The sequence below is a fragment of the Parambassis ranga genome, chromosome 2, assembly GCF_900634625.1.
Source record: "Parambassis ranga chromosome 2, fParRan2.1, whole genome shotgun sequence".
NCBI classification, from domain to species: domain Eukaryota; kingdom Metazoa; phylum Chordata; class Actinopteri; family Ambassidae; genus Parambassis; species Parambassis ranga.
This window is the reverse complement of record NC_041023.1, coordinates 46,167,395-46,184,592: the sequence shown is the minus strand read 5'-3', so window position 1 is coordinate 46,184,592 and position 17,198 is coordinate 46,167,395. Positions and strand designations below refer to the sequence as shown.

At 50.2% G+C, this 17,198-nt stretch overlaps 1 protein-coding gene across 4 annotated transcripts in view; it reads right to left on the bottom strand.

Annotated features, from left to right (window-relative positions):
* Positions 1–15,647, bottom strand: part of LOC114427147 (zinc fingers and homeoboxes protein 2-like) — a 74,764-nt gene extending 59,117 nt beyond the window's left edge. The window contains exons 1-2 of one of the 4 annotated variants that reach the window (XM_028394988.1): positions 15,371–15,647; positions 12,899–12,971 (exon numbers count right to left, since the gene is read on the bottom strand). The gene's annotated coding sequence lies outside the window, so the exon portion shown is untranslated. Of the gene's footprint in view, positions 1–1,209; positions 1,326–12,898; positions 12,972–15,129; positions 15,192–15,370 lie in introns of those variants that run through there. The other 3 variants (XM_028394978.1, XM_028394998.1, XM_028395007.1) reach the window with 3 other exon arrangements.
* Between the last annotated feature and the right edge of the window lie 1,551 nt (positions 15,648–17,198).

Here is a 17,198-nt window from a genome sequence, read left to right as displayed (position 1 = left end):
AGCACTCGGAACAGACTGTACCGCAGGTCTGAGGTCACCGCCACACATTCCCGCACATTCGCCGCTCTGCCGGTGATTAAAGCGGCCGTGGCAGGGTTCAAACTCCAGCTCGGGTTCTGCTAACGAGCGGACAAACAGCCTCTAATAGGCCTGTGAATGCATAAACACACTAATGCGGCTGGACCGCTGGCGCAATGTGCTGGTGCTGCCCAAGCCTGTTACCAACCAATTACAGCACCAGCCTGGCAGAGCTGAGGAGGGGGAGGAGGGGGAGGAAGAGGGGGAGGAGGGGGAGGAAGAGGAAGAGAGGAGAGCAGAGGCTCATCACTATCACTGCACATGCTCAGTGTGTCTCTGGTGAAGGGGGTGTGGTGCTGTCAGAGTGTGTGAGGAGAGAGAGAGAGGGGGTGAAGCAGGGAGAGTGTTTGACTCCATCCCTCCCCCTCCTCCCCCTCCTCCTCCCCCTCAGGGATCACACATTGTTTGTACTGTATTTCTGCACCACATGACTTGCAGATTTTTTCTTTTTAAACATTTTTCCTCCCTCTCTCTCTCCCTCTCTCTCCCTCCCTCCCTCTCTCTCCCTCCCTCCCTCCCTCTCTCTCCCTCCCTCCCTCTCCCTCCCTCCCTCCCTCCCTCCCTCCCTCCCTCCCTCGGCGTTCTTGCCAGGCAGGAAAGGCGAAACAGCTGTGGCGGTGCCGAGCAGTTCCCCATTAACCAAAGAATTATGCAAGCAGGAAATTCAAATCAGATGCAGATGAGTGAGAGAGCCGGGCTCCAAGCAGACAGCGCTCCCCTCTGCAGCCCGGCCGACCCGCGGTCCGGCCGGCCTCCCGCCACCTCCTCGGTTTGTTTCCCCACATTTAAAACGGCGAGCGTTGGTAAAATAAATGGCGTTAATGAAGGCGCTGCCTCTGGGCTGTTTAAATACAGAGTGTGTAATGTTTTCACACCATTTAACCATCAACACATTAATCTTGAGACATTAATTAGCTAAAACACACAAAAGCATCAGCAGCGAGAGCGTCAGTGTGAACGCCGCTTTTTATATGAAGATCCATCTGGAGGGATCTGACAGCAAATCTGCTGCGATACATGAAGGCAGGCGGCGTGGCTCCTACATGGAGGTTAATGTGGAGATGCAGCAGAGGCCGCCATGAAAGGAGAGCGCGTGGACGCCAGCCAACAGCGACCACGTGATGGGTTTACCTCCAGTCTGTACACCTGCTGCTCGCAGGATGACAGGAGCGGCGTCCCCGCAGCCTTGAAGGATGGATTTATAGACCGTCCTTCTGTTCCACCACCCACACTCACACAGCGCTGTCCCGCTGTGAGTCCCACCTCACCGGCTACAGTTGAATGTGTCATGGCCTCTCAGCACCATGAGCGTGCCCCAAGGCTCAGTGCTGGGTCCTCCAGCTCACCTCTCTGGCATCTCCACATGAAGAAAGGAGCATCACCTCCAACTACACCTCTCTAAGACCAGCTGCTGGAAGAACAAACAACAGAACGGACTCCTGATCCCTCTACTGCCGACCATGTCTCACCATGACACCCTGCTAACGTGAAGCCGCTCCAGACGGTCCAGAACATGGCGGCATCTCTGGTTTCCATCAGCCAGAACGAGCCACATGTCACACCGCTGCTCACTCAGCCTCCCTGGCCACAGTTAGGAGCCAGCTCAGGTGGATCAGGCCCTGGGTGTTTTCACTGAGAGATGTACCGGGCACAAACATCTGAGCGGAGACCGCATTGGGACACAGGACCAACAGGAGGGATTACTGGGCGCAGTGGGAGGACTGGAGGACGTGCAGGCAGGGAGGTCTGAGCATGCCTGCTCCCCCTGCTGCTCCCAGGACGCTGATGGACAGGTCGCTGACCATGAGAGGAAAGGCCACGTTCATGGAACATGGACAAGACTCCTGTGTGGAGGTCTGCCGCAAAGTCATAGCCACCGTCCACCCCTGCTGAGGACTTTCACAGTTACATCAGTCCCATAGGAAATCCACCAAACACCCACCTCTGTAATCTCACTTCTCTCTGACCTTTGACCTCCTCTCATCCTGGTCACATGTTCATCTTTCTCTGCATGTGACTTTAAAACCCAGCCGGCGTCTCCCTGGTGACGGCTGACCTGACTTATCTTCATCGTTCTCCCCTGTAGGATGAAGTGCACTCTAATAATAGCAGCGTGGCCTATAGCCGCACACTCGGCCTGGTTTCAGCACCGCACAATACCCACACGCCCTGCTGCACACTGTGTGTGTGTGTGTGTGTGTGTGTGTGTGTGTGTTAAACGGGGCTGATACACTACAGTGTTTCAATATACAGTGAAATTATTCACAAGCAGGCAAGAATCAAAACAGTGCTACTGTTGGTGAGGATCACACACACACACTTTAACAGCATGGGTGCGCTCTGATAGGCTGGAGAGCAGCAGGGAGTGAAGACAGAGAATCATCCAATGAGGACAGAGTATACGTGGTCAGCCTACTGCTGTCAGCCAATCACAGAGGCCGGCTCGGGCTCCCAGGAGGCGGGGCGTTGGAGTTCTGCCTTCCTTGTTTTTGTGTTTTTGGCTGGAAGTGGGAGCTGCATTCCTGCCGTTCCCCCTGCTCCATTCCTGGGATGGTGGCTGGGTTCAATAGGTGAAGCAGGGAACTGTGGGAAACTGGGGGGGGGCGTACATGAAAAGCTCAGGAAGGAGCAGCCGAGCAGAAATGAGGATCAGAGGATCAAACCACACAAACATACATCTGCTCATGCGGAGTCACTTCATCCAATCACAAGCTGCTGACAGCTAGCATGTAGCAGTTAGCATGTGTGCCGAGGAAGGGCCTCTGACTGACAGGTTCAGAAGAGCTGAATTCATCAAAGCAACTGAGACCAGTTCACCCAGCGAGTGTAGAGAGGTGAAGGGTCCACATCACTGACTGTGAGGAATGTCTGCAGAACCAGTGAAAGTCCAGATACTGTACCAAAGAATGCCTTAGCTGCAGAGCCACACTGCTCTGGATTTATAAAGGAGCTCCTGCTCCGGTGTGTCACATGGTTCATGACGGTGTGTCGGCCAGAACACGACTGAAGGCCCGAGATGAAGCGGAGGACACGGGGAGGGCTCCTCAGGCTCTTTACTTATGTAGATGGAGGGAGGGGACCAACAGAACCAACATTAGCTTAACCTGGTTCCTTCAGGTCATCATAATAAGAGTCATGACAGTCAAACAGCCAGCAGGCTCCGTGGGTTCTAAAGAAGTGTTTGTCTCTTTAACACAGAGCTCTAATATTTATAAAAGAACAACAAACACATCAGTAACAAACTGTCCCCGAGCCTCACAGCCTCACAGCCTCCATGACACGCAGCACACGGAGCCCAGGGCCCTCAGTGCTGGACCCGTCTGTCCCTGCAGAACCAGCAGGAGGCAACTACACAGCATCTAAAGAGCTCTGCTAGCTGCTAGGTGATGAAGAGGAGCACACAGGAGGAAGAAGAGGAGCACACAGGAGGAAGAAGAGGAGCACACAGGATGAAGAAGAGGAGCACACAGGACGAAGAGGAGCACACAGGAGGAAGAAGAGGAGCACACAGGAGGAAGAGGAGCACACAGGAGGAAGAAGAGGAGCACACAGGATGAAGAAGAGGAGCACACAGGATGATGAAGAGGAGCACACAGGAAGAAGAAGAGGAGGAGCACACAGGAGGAAGAAGAGGAGCACACAGGAAGAAGAGGAGCACACAGGATGAAGAAGAGGAGCACACAGGACGAAGAGGAGCACACAGGAGGAAGAAGAGGAGCACACAGGAGGAAGAGGAGCACACAGGAGGAAGAGGAGCACACAGGATGAAGAAGAGGAGCACACAGGAGGAAGAGGAGGAGCACACAGGACGAAGAGGAGGAGCACACAGGAGGAAGAGGAGGAGCACACAGGACGAAGAGGAGGAGCACACAGGAGGAAGAGGAGGAGCACACAGGAGGAAGAGGAGCATGCAGGATGAAGAGGAGGAGCACACAGGATGATGAAGAGGAGCACAGGAGGAAGAAGAGGAGCACACAGGACGAAGAGGAGGAGCACACAGGAGGAAGAGGAGGAGCACACAGGATGATGAAGAGGAGGAGCACACAGGATGATGAAGAGGAGGAGCACACAGGACGAAGAGGAGCACACAGGAGGAAGAGGAGCACGCAGGATGATGAAGAGGAGCACACAGGACGAAGAGGAGGAGCACACAGGAGGAAGAGGAGGAGCACACAGGAGGAAGAGGAGGAGCACACAGGAGGAAGAGGAGGAGCACACAGGAGGAAGAGGAGCATGCAGGAGGAAGAGGAGCACACAGGATGATGAAGAGGTGTGTCTGTGCACCGAGAACCATGCTGCTCATAGAGAATGTATCCGAGTAAAAGTATTGACCTCATGGAGGAGAAGTAGTGAAGTAAAATCCTTTTAACCCTTGAGTGCAGCAGTGAAGCCGTCCCACTGCCACATGTGTGGGTTAATGTCTGCATCAGGACTGAGGAGCGCCGCGGCGAGGACGTGAGCCACTTCCTGAGCAGATGAGTTTCAGAGTGACTGTGCTGTTCTGACTGGAGTGGGAAGGTCACTCACTGTTTGAGGAGGAAGACTCAGGAGTGCTGATGAAGAGGAGTCAGGTTTTACAGGCTGGTCACAGAGGGACGAGGTCTCGGTCAGAGACTTTAACATTCAGGATGGGGTCTGCAGCTTTCTGAGGGAGCCTCAGCGAGCTGTCTTCTCGGTCAATCAATGATTCATTTGTCGTATAAAATGGAAATGAATAAAGACTTTAGAGGAGCCAGCCTCTGGTGGACACCTGAAGAACTGCAGCACGTCGCCTTATTGTCAGGAACCCGACCCGCTGTGCTGCTCATGTGCGGCTGTGTTGTTAAGACGCCTGAGGCGGAGCAGGAAGTCCCTCTGATTGGTCACATCTGCTGGACTCCTCTTTGTCATTCTGGCCAATAAAGCAGCAAAAATATAAATGAATGTGGGTCATAAAAACCGAGGAGTGGCTGGTGCATTTGTAAAAACCATCTGCTGCTGTGACCGGTGATGAAGTTCATTTCCTGTGGTGGCGATGAGTCAGGCAGAGAAGCGGGTGGATGGTGAAACTCCATGTGCTGCCTAAAAATAGCCGGTGGTTTACGCCTTGTCTACACTTCACCAAAACGTGGAATTTTCGACCACATTAAAAGCCCAGAAGGAAACTGGAGTTGGACTGAAGTCTCTACCTCCCTGCGTCTCTGTGTACGTCTGAGGACAGCGCAGGCCGCAGGCCGGACAGGAACAGCGGCACAAAACGCCACCGTGTCTGCGGCTTCTGCCCGAGTTTACATCTGACTTCCTGTCTGCTGTCTACACGCCGCCTAATGAAGCAGAGCGCCGCGGCAGCAACAGAAGTCCTGTCCTGCTTCTCGGCCTATGAAGAGCTGCAGCTCCTTTGAAGGCTCTTCCTTTGACGGGCTTCCTCTGACGGACAGCACAGGCCTGAGTCAATCCTGCCTGCTGTAACGGGCCTTTATCCAGATCCGTGCACGCGCTCAGTGGGAAGCACTGAGGTGGATGTCGGGTAGTGAACAGCGGGCGCTCGGCTCGGGTCTGTCTCTTCAGATTTCTGTGACGGCGGAGAAAGAGGTCAGTGTGACAGACACCTGCAGAACGCTGACCTGCATACAGCTCTGCAGGGCGCCACTCCAACACGGCTGCAGACACAAAGGCCCGGCTCGCTCCCAGGATCACAGGCTCGGACCACAAGCACGCAGCGCCGAACAACAGGGTCCAGATCAGGAAGTACGAGCTGCACGAAGGTTCTGTCAGGTGCAGCAGGAACGGCCGAGTACTCCACACTTCATTAGACCGATCATGTGGACCTCAGGTCTCTGAGCGTAAATCTGTCAGCACATTAAACAGTCTGCAGCCGCATGAAGACCACAGGCCGGAAACTACAGAGGAGGAGAGGAGAGGAGGGGAGGGGAGAGAGGAGAGGAGAGGAGAGAGGAGAGGAGGGGAGAGGAGAGGAGAGGAGAGAGGAGAGGAGAGGAGAGAGGAGAGGAGGGGAGAGAGGAGAGGAGAGGAGAGGAGAGGAGAGGAGAGGAGAGAGGAGAGAGGAGAGGAGAGAGGAGAGGAGAGGAGAGGAGAGGAGAGGAGAGGAGAGAGGAGAGGAGAGGAGAGAGGAGAGGAGGGGAGAGGAGAGGAGAGGAGAGAGGAGAGGAGAGGAGAGAGGAGAGGAGGGGAGAGAGGAGAGGAGAGGAGAGGAGAGGAGAGGAGAGGAGAGAGGAGAGGAGGGGAGAGAGGAGAGGAGAGGAGAGGAGAGGAGAGGAGAGGAGAGGAGAGGAGAGGAGAGAGGAGAGGAGGGGAGAGAGGAGAGGAGAGGAGAGGAGAGGAGAGGAGAGGAGAGGAGAGAGGAGAGGAGGGGAGAGAGGAGAGGAGAGGAGAGAGGAGAGGAGAGGAGGGGAGAGAGGAGGGGAGAGAGGAGAGGAGAGGAGAGAGGAGAGGAGAGGAGGGGAGAGAGGAGAGGAGGGGAGAGAGGAGAGAGGAGAGGAGAGGAGAGAGGAGAGAGGAGGGGAGAGAGGAGAGGAGAGGAGAGAGGAGAGAGGAGGAGAGAGAGGAGAGAGGAGGGGAGAGAGGAGAGGAGAGGAGGGGAGGAGAGGAGAGGAGAGAGGAGAGAGGAGGGGGGAGAGGAGAGAGGAGAGGAGGGGAGAGAGGAGAGGAGAGGAGAGGAGAGAGGTGAGAGGAGAGGAGAGGAGGAGAGGAGAGGAGAGAGGTGAGAGGGCCGCAAACTCAGACAACAAGTGAGGAAGAAGCTCATGAGGAAGGAAAAGAATCTATCAGAAAAAAATCTGCTCCTGGTTTCTGACCTTCCTGACTCCTTCCTGACTCCTTGCTGTCTCCTTCCTGACTCCTCCTGTCTCCTTCCTGACTCCTCCTGACTCCCTCCTGACTCCTTCCTGACTCCCTCCTGACTCCTTCCTGTCTCCTTCCTGACTCCTTCCTGACTCCTTCCTGACTCCTCCTGTCTCCTTCCTGACTCCTTCCTGACTCCTCCTGACTCCTCCTGTCTCCCTCCTGACTCCCTCCTCTCCAGCCGTCCTAACACGCGCTGCCACCGGGAGGTGACCTGCAGCTTTCCTCTGATCACAGTCACATGTGGTTTCTGGTGATGGATGCTCAGGTGTACTCAGATGAAACCGATCGGGTGGTGCGATCGATCGCGGCGTCCGTTTTCATCCCAACTTTGATTCCCCCGATATTATTTTAGTCCTCGTGACAACTTCCCTTTCCAAAAATGTTGACGGGACAGTTTGGTGAGTAGAGTAACATTTTCAGCGCCTGAGCCTGAAACGGATTCTCTAACCTGAGATGAATGAGCCTCCGTCAGGGAGTATCACATTCAGCACCTCCAGGTGACGGAGGCCCCACAGCAGACACAGAGCAAGCTGAAGCGAGGAGCCACAGAGGAACCAGGAAGCAGCTTTTTAAATCAAGCGCAGGGTCGTGTCACGGTCACCTCGCGGCACTGATGATTGGCTGTCTGCGTGTCAGCTGATGGTTTTCAGTGTGACGCGGCAGCGAGGTTGTGATGTCAGCAGCATGGAGGACGCTCAGGTGATGGACGGGGAAACGATGAAGGACGCTGCAGACATTTTTAATGACCGATGAAACAGTAAGAATCATCACCCGTCACGGAGACTTAGCTAAAAGCTAACTGCTAACGATAATCAAATGACGGTGAGAACGGCGCCACACGGAGGAGGCTCCAAGAGGTTCTCCAGGCTCAGCTGAGTGTAATGTTTCCGTCCTCCCTGCAGGAGGTTGAGTCTATATGAAACATCTGTCCACCTGTTTCACAATAAATTAAAGTAATTATAATTATAATGTTGTAATGTAATTATAATGTTATTACAGTAAGATGATGTGTAATTATAATGTTATTACAGTAAGATGATGTGTAATTATAATGTTATTACAGTAAGATGATGTGTAATTATAATGTTATTACAGTAATTGATTCCACATTAGAGGCCACAGAGAGCAGCAGCGTGCACGGGTCAATCCCAGCTCCCACTGCTGCAGATGTATTCTTATGATCAATTATCATTATTGTTATTATTATTATTGTTATTGTGATTGTTATTATTATTTATTACTGTGACTCATTCTCAGTCAAAGGGGGGAGGATCACAGAGCAGGTTTATTATCATGCTTATTGATCGTTAGTTATCAGGTGATAAAAGGCCAAATATTTAATAAGTATATTAAATTAAGTTAAACCTATTAATTAACAGAGATTATTAGTTCATTAAAAATCATGCTGCCCTAGTTATTTTAATTATTAAAGAGTTTATTTTTTAAAATACATATTTTCACAGGGTTTTTGTAAAATGACTGAATCTGAAACCATGATACAGTATAAATAAATACATAATAAGATAATGATTTATTCGCACATTCATTATTTTTCTCTGACTCTCAGAATAATGTTTTTCTGGGTTTCTCTGTTTCTGATCGATCATAAAACACCTCGGCGTGAAACTCAGAAACACAGCCTGCTCTGTGACGGTGGCTTTTATGGTCTGCCGCCGTGTGTGTGTTTTTAATTTTTTCTGTGTATATTTTAAGGTGAGCTCATTTGGGTTCCTGCCACGCTGCTGTCCTGTTCATCATCAGACACTTCCACTCTGAGATCAGACAAAGATTCTGACAAACAGCTGGGGCGACCCGCGGACACTGAAGTTCTCCTGAGCAAGGCAGCGCCGGGCCCCCAGGTGTGAGGACGAGGAAACATATGAATATCAATGAGGACGCTGATGGAAGCTGCGCTCAGCGAGCTCTCTGTGGATAAATGAGGGTTTGAAACAAGGTTCGAATTAACCATGCAGACACCAGGAGGGGGGGGGGGGTTTGTCTGATGAGCCCATCAGTGCTGCTGGTCACTCATGTGTTGAGTAATTGAGGAAAACACACACACACACACACACACACACACACACACACACAGACACACACAGGCTGTAATGACAGAATAAGCATTCTTTTCTCTCTTCATGAATAAAATGACTTCTTGGAGATTTAAGGAAAATCTAAATAATGTACGCAGCGTCTGTTTTTGAAGTGACACCGACTTCCACACGATTGATGGCAGGAACACGTCCGGCTGCTTTCTAAAGCTACATTATGACAGAATGTTTTCTCACTCTCCTGGATGCTTCTTTATCTCTGGCTGAGATGAGAACCTGAAGACAGACCCTCCTCTTCCTCACCCTGTCCCATCAGCGCTACATTCATATTCAGCCTGTGCATTATATTTATATAGTAAATATATAAATATAGTAAATATATTTATATATTTATTATATATATAGAACTGCAATTAATAGAAGGTGCTCTATGGACGATAAAACGCTCTGTCTGCTCTGGCAGATCGCCGACACATTCAAATCCTTCACGATCTTTTATCGCCAAATCGCACACCCCTACTTCCAGGTCTCTATAAAAAAACTATTATTTAAAAGGTTTAGAAATTATAAAATATAAAAAATATGTTCCTAAATTCTATTTTATCTATCAAACAAAAAATAAAAATCTTAAAATTCAACATGAACTTAATAAAATTCTACAAAACAAAGATTCATCATGACTCAAATGAAAAGTTCACTCCAACAAGACTCAGTACAAACTAGAAGTCCTGTCCTCCTCAGCAGCCGCAGGACGCCATGATGGAGTCACATGACACTCAGAGAGTCTCTGGCCTGCAGACTCCTGCTGTGAGGAGCTAAAGGCTGTAACGGAGTTAAACATCTATAACATGTGGCGGTCTCGTTGTTTGCACTGAGGACTCACTGACTGGTGCTCAGAGGGTTAAGCGAGCGTCCATTAATATTAATCACGTTACAAAGCTGACACACATCCAGCACTGAGCTCGTCTTATCTGCAGAAACAGCTCATTAGCATTCTGTCACTGTACGGCTGCATGGCTGATATTTTTGGGAGCGCACCGTCAGGACGTACAGAAATTCACCACTCGCCTCGGCCGCTGCTGCTTTTTCAGCGCCGCGGTATTTTTGGACTTTCGTTCTGCTTTAAGGTGCCAAAATACAATATTCTAACATTTGGCTTCCTTCTGCCAAAAAATTCAAACAATCACACGGATTCAGTGTTTCCCAGTTATTCCTGGCAGCGGGGAAAACCTCCGAAGCCGCCTGCAGGACACGCATCGGGCAGCAGGACGCTTGCCCCGTCAGCTCAGAGCCTACAGATGATCCTGTCACATGATCAGCACCACAGCAGAGATATGCAACTGTTTGTATGTCTACAGCAGCTGCAGGTCAGAGTGTTGGTCATGTGACTGCATCGTGGCTTCCTGCACTTCAGACTCAGCCGGCTGATACCGATCTGTAACATCATCAATGACAACGAGCTGACTCATGCAGCATCACCCTGAATCACTGACCACAACTGTCTCTCACTCAATCATTCAGACTCGCCTGGTGTTGAGTTCACTGACAGTCAGAAAAACAACACAGCATTCAGGGCAGTGAAAGAAAAGCAGGAGACGCTCCTGAAGGAGTAGCTGAGGGCCGCTCAGGGCCTCAGCAGAGTGGGAGAGCAGGTTGATTACAGTCGGGGGTCTTTGCAGACAAAACACCGGAGGTCACGCTGCAACAATTCAGACTCGTGCATTGTGCCGAAAGGATGTTTTCATTTCTGAGAAGGGCCGCCGTCAGTTTCCTGGATTGAACACAGGTGAAACTAACCCAGAGCTCGCTCAGCCTTCTCACATTTCTCCCAGAAACCAGCAGACTGCACACGAGAAGCCAAAGGCGCAAACCTGCAGTACCTCCAGTGTCCACTGGAGGCTTTACCCCCACACACTTCCATGTTTAATGTTCACCTTTACAGCAGAAAAGAACACATGCACGATAAACATCAGTATAACCTCCGCTTCACTCAGGCTCCTCCTCTTTGCACATATCTGGTTTATCTGGTGGTTTAAATGGATTTAAAACCCAATGGGTGACATCACAGAACATTCAGCCATCTTTAGATGTGCCTTTCATGGATGTGGCGCCCTCCTGTGGACTAAGGCCTCGTAAGTTAAATGTTATGAAGGAGTTTTAACCTGCAGTTCCTCCAGTGGTCACTCGAGGGCTGGCTTATTAAAAAAAAAACCCTGAGCTCTGACGCTCCTGGTTTACCGTTCTGTCTGAGCCTGGAAATGTGGAACCATCTGGGATTTTTGAGGCCAAGCCGGAGACATTTTGATAATAATTGGTCAATATCCTGGAGGACAAACTGACCCACAGCTGTACACTTTGTTCAGAGAATCTTGATGAATTACAGGTTGGTGCGATGTTCTCTAAAGTCGGTGCGTCTGGAGTTCTGCTGCCAGGATAAAGTTTCTGCTTCGTGTGTGAAGCTGCAGCAGGACGACGAACGTGCTGGAAAATGACTGTATATGGCTGAAAGCCTCCTCACAGCAGGAGCAAACAGCGCAGCAGACTATTTACACAGAACTTTTAAAAAATGGATTTCACGGTGTGTAATGAAAGCTTCCACACCCGCAGGACAGAGCGCAAACAACCGATCCACCCATCAGTCCTACTGGGAATATTCCAACGTGAGATCAATACTATAAACATGATCACCACATAATCGACTAGTGTCCATGCTCACACACTTCAGAGTCCACGTGGAAAGTGGGTTTGGTCCAACAGCAGCCGTGTGTGTGTGTGCGTTTCCCCACGAAGAGCTCCAACTGTGAGGCAGAGTGGACACACACACACACACACACATTCCATGCTCTTCACTGACTCACCACACACACCACTTCACTCACAACCTGGCACACTCGTACTCATCTTCGCAAACACACACCCACACACACACTGCCTCTCACTATTTCATAAAGCACTGAAATGTATGTGTGTGTGAGTGTGTGTGTGTGAGTGTGTGTGAGTGTGAAATAAAGCAAAAAAGCCTGAATATGTGTGTGTGATGCAGCTGTCATAAATGCTTTTGCATGCGTGAAATAAATAGCAGTTTGATAGAGTAACAAAGTGTGTGTGTGTGTGTGTGTGTGTGTGTGTGTGTGTGTGCGTCATTGAGGGCGACACAAAGCCAGAATGAGGTCCACAAATGATTAAAAAAAAAAAAAAAAACACAAGCAGCAATTTTCAGTGATAAAACCCGATGATGTGAACAGGATCAATGATGAAATAAAAGCTGTGTGTGTGTCTGTGTGTGTGTCTGTGTGTGTGTCTGTGTGTGTGTTGGGGTAACAGGTCAGGTGGCAGCAGCAAATCACAGCTGCACTTCCTAGGAAAAATGTGTGTCGAAGAAAAAGCAGCGGCAGGAAGAGGAAAAGAGAAAGAGAGAGAGAGAGAGTGTGAGAGTAGCGAGGAAGGGAAGTGAGAGCTGTGTGTGTGTGTGTGTGTGTGTGTGTGTGTATGTGTGTGTGACAAATAAATAGCAGCCAGGGAGCCGAGTGAAAGTGAGCGCGCTCTGATTCAGAGACTGGCAGCATGACTGACTGATCCCTGCATCCATATCATAGGATTAACCAGCCTGACACGCAGCAGATACAATGGCGGCAAAATGTGAGACAAAAAAAGTCGGTCAATGGAAAAGGAAATGTGATTATGAACCAGAACAGGCGAGGCAGAGATAATATTAAAAAACCTGACACACTTTCAACAGCAGGAGGATGTTAACGCTGTCACCGGGCAGTATAGAGAGGAAGAGGAGAAGGGAGGAGGAGGAGGAGGAGGAGCTGCTGCCAAAGCACGAGCCTCTCCGATGAGTTCCAGCAGCCAAGACACACTTCAGTCACACTGTCACTGGGACGTGCTGCAGAGTGGAACCTGCCCAAACTCAGTTTACACACCTGTTCGCCTGAGCCGGGCACAAATCTTCCTCCTGCGTGTCCTTCAGACCAAACCCAGCAGCAGATCCTCCGCCTGCAGGTCAAAGGTCAACAGGGCTGTTTCTTATTTTTAAATGCGCAGCACCGCACGCAGCACCGGTTAATTATTCAAGACTTTATGTAAGGAGCTTTTGGTAGAAAATGAGGTCGCACACACACACACACACACACACACACTGCGTGAAAAGTTTGATTTTCAATACTTTTTCCCGTTTCAGCTCCTAATCAAACACACACACACACACACACACAGAGCTACAACACAAACATTTCTTTGTGCACGATGTGGGTCAACACAGCAGCGACTATCGACACGTCCGGCAGCAGATCACAGATTTTACACGTTAAAATAAACTCTGATAATCTTCACCACAAAATATACAGACAGCACGAGCAGGCACTTCCTGTTCCTGTCACATGGTCTCCTCCTCTGCCCCGCCCCTTCAGCAGGCGTCCAATGAGAGGACTGAGTTCAGATTCTAAACAATTCACATGATCAACAAACCAACCATGGCAGCCGATTGTCACGTGACATCAGAACCAATCAGGAGGAAATTCAGACCGCCCGGGTCTCAGCGGCTAAACTTCAAAGCTAACTCATTTTGTGATGCTAAATATAGCTAGCTGTGTAAATATCTTATATTAGCACAAATAAATTAAAATTACAAATGACTAAAATACATTTTAAATTTTTAAAATGGTTTTTAATCATGTGGTCATTTCTTAACTAACATAGATAGGAAACAGGAAGTCCGACAGCGTTAGCTTAATGTGTCGTCTTCAGTATATATTTGCAGCTTGTTAGCATAGCAGCTAAGTTACTCTGAAAACAACAAACTATAAACCCGGATTAAAGTACATCTTATGTGTAAAAAACGTGATTAAAATGACAAGAATGAATAAAATAACCTGACTCTGGTCTGTCTCCACAGCGCCCCCTGTAGGACAGGAGGGGCAGACGTCTGTATTTTTAATTCAGCGCTTTATATTGGACAAAATGAACCCAGCCGTTCACAGCAGGTCTGATCAATACACACAGGAGCAGGCGACACATCGGGCCGCTCGGTACTGTCAGATTTATTTAGAAAAATATATTTTAAAAAAATCTTTTTTTAGATTTAAGGCTAAACTGTAGTGAGGTCCTGTGGAGCAGGTTATTTTATTGTTCGTCTTTTTGTGAATATAAAATAAAGTAAAACAAAATAAAATAAACGTGTTTGTGTGTTTTTTGTGAATATAAAATAAAATAAAATAAAATAAAATAAAGGTGTGTGTCTTCCTGTGTTGTGCTCATGTTACACAATAATGAAGCTCTGAAGTATTTTAAACATTCCGCTGTGACCTGCAGCAGCTTCACGCTCTGCGGGGAAACAGGTTTAAAGTGTCCCCGCGGGCTGCTCCTCTCCGAACCTGCCCGCCATCCACTGGCACCGAGGCAGCCGAACAGGCCCTCCGAACCGAGCCGACACAACACAAACTTCACTTTTTATCTCCGCGTAAAGACGCACAAACCAGCCGGCAGCTCGGAGCCGCGTCAGCCCAACAGTCTCACAGCGAACCAGCAGAACCCAGCAGAACCCAGTAAAACCCAGCAGAACCCGCTGGAGGAAGTTGGAGGCTGGAGAGCAGCCGCAGAGACGCCGCCGGTCTGTGTGTGTGCAGCCCGCTGACGGCGGCTTCACCTCAGATGACCCAACCAGCCAGACTGGCTGTCTGCTAGCTAGCCCCGTTTGAACCGAGCGTACAGCGGGCAACAACAACACGAGAGCCGACACCGCACACCGCGCTGACACCGCTCCGCCGCCGGTCCCTGCCGGGGGGCTCGGCGGAGCAACGACGCCCGGAGAGCGGTGCAGGGAAGGTGGGGGGGGGCGGCCAAAACACTTCCCGACATGAAAGCTTCACATCCAGGGGACGGGCAGCCACGTTCCGCGCTGCTGCTGCTGCTGCTGCGTTCGGAGCTAAGGCTAAAGCTCTTAGCCTCGCCGGGCTGTCCGTCATTAGCACGAGGGGCTAACGGGCTAACGGCTAGCTCCGCTGGCTAACACATTTATTATGTGCACTCTCACCGGGGGTGGAGGGGGACACGGCAAAAGTTGGCCGCCACAAAAAAACAACACAAACCGGATGACACTCACTTGTAGCCAACTATCCTGAAATATCCGCGCACAGCAGCCGCACGGCAAAGTTACCTGACAGCCAGGTGCCGAAGTGTTTCCATTCCTCCGAAAGCGAGGTGATCCCCGCTCCGAGGGGCTGGGATGGAGGCACGGACAGGCGGCGGCAGCAGCAGCAGCAGCCCGGGCACAGAGAGCCAGCCAGGCGGCTAGTCTGCCTGCACCCAGCCGCTTTAATAACTTCACTTTTGCGGTGACTTTGGTGGAAATTTCCCTCCAGGAGTTGAAAAATAAGAAGTTTGCCTTCGTGTCCTACCTGAGAGCGGTGCGGGTCCGCGGGAGCGACAGGCTGGAAGTTGGTATTCCCAGAGATCCAGAGCGGAGCGGCAGCGCGCATATAGCTAGCGCGGGTACAGTAAAGATCGTAGCATAGCTAACCTAAAGACAACAGTGGAGGAGAGAAGCCTCCTCGCTGCTCATAGGGGGGATCGACGACAAAAACCACATGATCTTTTACGTCAGCATACATTTGCATAGGATGCCAAATTTATGTTCGGCGTCCAGGTGACGTGAAAATGTACAGAAAAGTTGCACGGTGGCGCCGCCGGACGCTGGCACGCAGGCTGGCCCGGGCTGCGGCGGAGAGGCGCAGGCGGCCGTGCAGCCCCCTGCTCCCCGCGCCTCTCCGCCTCCTGCGCCGCCCGGCCCGGCGCCCCGCGCCCCGCGCCCCGCACACACCTGTGGTGCTTTGACTGTGTGCCGGACGCGCTCAGCCTCCCTGACCCGGAGCCTCCTCTGACCGTTTTATTCACGTTTACAACTTTTATCACAAAACACACACTTCCGGCAGAAAGGCGCGGGATTTCAGGCAGAAACCCGCCAAAACATTCCTGTGCTGCTGACATGCTCCTCCAACACCTGTTAGAGCTCTGAAGGCGGAGCGGAGCAGCGGCACCTCAGCCTCCTCATCCTCATGTCAACCCCGGCAGGAGCCTGGAGCCGGAGGAGGTGGAGGAGGTGGAGGAGGTGGAGGAGCCGAGCTCCCCCTCCGTCAGCTCGCTGTTTGCATTTCATCAGTTATTCATACACTTGTGATAAACGGGCTGGTTGTAGCTGATCACAAGCAATAAATGTAGAAACGGCCCCTCACACGCCTGCCAAAAGGTGGCGCGGGGCGACGCCAACAGGACGGAGGGGGAACTGCAGGATGAATAAAAAGTTGAATCCTTTTTCTGGAATAATATTTTTCTTAAAAATACATTTTGTTATTTCATTAATATTTATTTATGATCATTTTATCAATGTATTATTTTTACTTCTGAGGTCAACAGAAGGTTCTCATGTTTATATTTATATTATTTATTTGTATCAATACATTTATTTTTTATTCTTTTACTTTTATTCACAATTCAGATATTTTATGAATGTTATGTATTTGTTTAATATAATTAATGTCTGTTTTTTTAAATATTTTCATTAGTGTCAGTTTGTATTAATAAATGATTCTTCATATTTTAAATGTATTTTCTGTCATTTTTCTAATAAACGTCACGTTTCCAGGTGCGTTCAGGCTCCAGTGTGACAGATCATGTTAATGCTGTTTTCTTGCTTCTTGAACGCGCTCGTCTTTACCTCCACTCATAACGACGTTCCAGCGTGACCCGGCCGTCAGACGGAGCCGGGTTTTCATGTTTCCTGTCAGGAGTTCCTTCAGAGTCTTTATTCTAATCGTCGCTCCTTTTTTTTCCTGTGGTGGTGCGTTCAGGGACGGGGAGGTGGAAGGGCACCGCGGGCCTCCTGGAGCAGGATGGATGGCGCAGCCCGTCTCCACAGAGGAGTTTCTGCAACTGGAAGCTCCGTCAGTGTCTCCAGAATACACAATCAGGTAATGTTGCCAGGCAAAGAGTGCCAGCTCTAACCAATAAGCAGAGTTTGGGCCAACATTGCTTAGCAACAAAAGTTAAAAACTGAACCACTCCAGGCTGAAAATAGGCTTTAAAACAGTAATCCAGAAGCATCGGTGTCACACGTTCGGGCAGATACAGAGGAAGGCGAGCCCGGCTGGAGGACCGGCGGGTGTGACTGTGGGAGTTTTAACCATTTAGACACTGTCAGAGGTCAATAAAAGAAACACACACAGACAC